This window comes from Seriola lalandi, unplaced genomic scaffold, assembly GCF_002814215.2.
Source record: "Seriola lalandi dorsalis isolate HSWRI2012SDOR001 ecotype SW California unplaced genomic scaffold, Sedor1 jcf7180001959607, whole genome shotgun sequence".
Classification (NCBI taxonomy): Eukaryota; Metazoa; Chordata; class Actinopteri; order Carangiformes; family Carangidae; genus Seriola; species Seriola lalandi.
Window position 1 is genome coordinate 1 of NW_019430276.1, and position 3,020 is coordinate 3,020.

General features: G+C 39.3%; 1 long non-coding RNA gene across 1 annotated transcript; it reads right to left on the bottom strand.

Annotated features, from left to right (window-relative positions):
• Positions 1-983: 983 nt before the first annotated feature.
• LOC111660750 (uncharacterized) lies at positions 984-3,011 on the bottom strand. The gene is made up of 2 exons (XR_002761177.2): positions 2,880-3,011; positions 984-2,352 (listed from the first exon to the last, which is right to left on the bottom strand). It is a non-coding gene; the product is annotated as an uncharacterized LOC111660750 (long non-coding RNA).
• Positions 3,012-3,020: the final 9 nt, after the last annotated feature.

Genomic DNA, 3,020 nt, shown 5'->3' on the forward strand with positions numbered 1-3,020 from the left:
TAGTGAGTGATCACTGTGGATGTGTGTCAGGGGAAACGCATCTTTTTACACAGCTTGATGGGAAAGCACTTCAAAGGGATACTTACAACTTTTGAACTTTGACTGTCAACACTGACACCATGCCAAATATGACCTTTTACTTGGGGCAAAGTGGGACATTATGAGCAACATGCATTTCACCGCCTACCCAATTTTCAGTTCCACCATAATTACTTCTCTTCCTTTTAAGATTTAGGTCGGATAAAGAATGCAGTCTGATCTCGCAGGAGCTGAGCGGTCTCCAGCCAAATAACTCGTGACTCTATTGTTAACTGCTTGCCCTTTGTGGCACATGAAGCTTTTCCAGCACGCGAGGAAGGCAGCAGAAATAAGATTAGTGGCGTTCATAGTCTGGTTTGGGTGCAACTTGGGTAGATATTGATTACACATTTTTTCCAGACAATTGTGGTGCTGTGTACTTTGGATATGTCTATACTCCTTAAACAATGCTGTTGGTGAAAAATTGTACACCTGTGTTTGGCAATAAATCAGGTGCCCTAGTACAGTATATCAGTGGCATTTACAGTTCATTAGATCAGTGCTGCCCTCCTATGGCCATTAGGGAAAACAACAGATACTTCACACTAACACTCGCATGGTTAAAACCACCAATGTTTTCCTGTGTTCATTATTAAAATACATCTTATAATATGTTCTATAATAATGCTTACATTTCTTACCTATGACTTAAAGTTATATATATATAAACGCAATAAAAATAATATTTTGGGCTCTGGTGGTGAGATGCGTCTACCTGGAAATACAGAAGGTGGGTGAATGGGATGGTTCAAGTCTTATCTCTTGGTGTGCTGTAGCACTTGTCTCCTGTCTCCCTGTCTACTGGCCATGCACAAGCGAGGTGTTTAATATCCCTAAAACAGAACAATAAAACAAAGATCAGTGCGTGATGACACAAACTCACAGTAAGTCTACAAAAACAGGACTCTTAGACAAGTTATGGTTTTTATTTTTTCTCACAAACAAAGTTTGTTTACAAAAAGGAACATCAAAAATAAAATTGTACCTATCTATTGCATGTCATGCTGGCAGTTTGAACTACATGCAAAAACAACAATAATAAGAACATTAATAATAATCATTACTGTACAAAAAATGATGGGGAAGATATGAAGCCAAACATTTCAAAACCAAGAGAAAAACACTTTTATTGGGGGAAAAAAGGCTTCTATAAAAAGGGCGTTTTTTTTTTTTTCTGCAGATGGAGTCATGTGTTTGTACATGAGACCAGGGCACAAGACTCCAAAACCACCCGGGTAGAGAAGGTTGTGTGAAACTGCATAGAGGCAGAGAAAAGTCTCCCTGCTCTAAAGACAGAGGGGTGAAGAAAGTAAGTGAATAAAAAACAAAATAGAAGAGTAAAGATGACTGCAGTGCGGGTGCTTGAAACGCAAGCACACGCCATAACATACACAGTTAACCTATACAGTTTGAAGCCCTTACAACATAAAGACATGCTTCTTCGTCAATGTGGAAAATAACACAACATAGAAACTACATGAAATTATATTTGAACCTATAACTTCTCGAGATCCCTTAGATTGAGTTGCTGTAGAAAGTGATATCTGAGGTATATGGCTTCATTTCATCCATCAATTACGTGACAAACAAAGAAGAAGGTATGATTTAGGTTTTCACCAGAAGGAAAGCAAGAGGTGAAGAATCCCATGGCTTCCTTCAATCACAGATATGCCAGGACCAGATCATGTAGACAGAGACAGACACTTTCCCCAATTCATTTCCAAATGGAGAGCAGAAAGGAAGGTGTCAAGAATAAAGCACACACTTTTTTATGTTTTAAAAATCTTTGACGTTTGGACAAAGACAAGAGGAACAGAGTTAGTGGGTGGACAGACGGTGGGTGTGGCAGTAGTAGCATATTTTCTCTACAGATGTGGGTGACAGAAATACAAAAACTTAGATGGTAACTGAGCATGGATGCAACTTAGCATATGATTGCGAAAGAGTCAATCGGTGTCCCTTTGGTTTTCCAGTGTACTAAATTTATTACAAAAAAATGAGTGTTATTTATTCGAGGTCCCTTGTCTAAATGAGCAGTGCTTAAAATCAAGGTTATCGAGCGTCCTTAGTCGAAGTTGGTGGCATCTGTCGGCATCACATGGGCTGGTGTGCATGTTGTGTGTTTGTGTGTGAAGTAAAGGTTCCTGGTTGGGCTCAGTCGGTGCTGACCTGCGTGACCTGTGCGTCAGCTGTCTGGTTGGTGGACTGAATGAACATTGGTTGGGTCAGCTCCTGTCCTGCTGGCATCGTCACCTGCTGAATCTGATACAACTGCTGTGAAACAGAGAGACAGACGGAGAGGTTGAAGGTCTATGTGTACTTGGATTTTAACAGGATGACATGGTGACAAGGGTTTAGATCGCTCTTGGGTTGTTAAAAGGTGCTATTTATGCTTCTAGGATAAAACACCTTTTATCTGATTGAATTAGAAATTTTACTCACTGTTGTATAATTACATTTCTGGCTAATTCTCACTTGTGGCATATTTTGTGTTATCTGTCTAATGATAGTTGTCTGTAACTGTATCTTGGCCAGGGAAAGGGAGATACCCAATCTAAATGAGGTTTTCATGCTTAAATAAGATTTGGATTAATAATATTTTCCTCCTAGTAGCACGTCAGCTGGTTAGCAGCTAGGTGTGTGCAATAGTTACAATTACAAATGCTAAAAATGCCACAAACAAGGACAATGAGTCCGGTGCCACCTGGCAAATCTGAGATACAAAATTCAGTGTGTAGCTCTAGATGTCTCCGTCATTTCTACAGCTTTGACACATTGGATATATTTGTTGCAATTTTTACCTGTCCGTCAGTAAACTGGTTGAATTGCTGCTGTCCTTGCTGTACCTCTGTCTGTGTGATCTGTAAACAAGCAAATTAAAGAAAATTAACAATTGAGCAATGTAAATGTTTGGATACATCTCATTTGTTTTCTGAATTTTA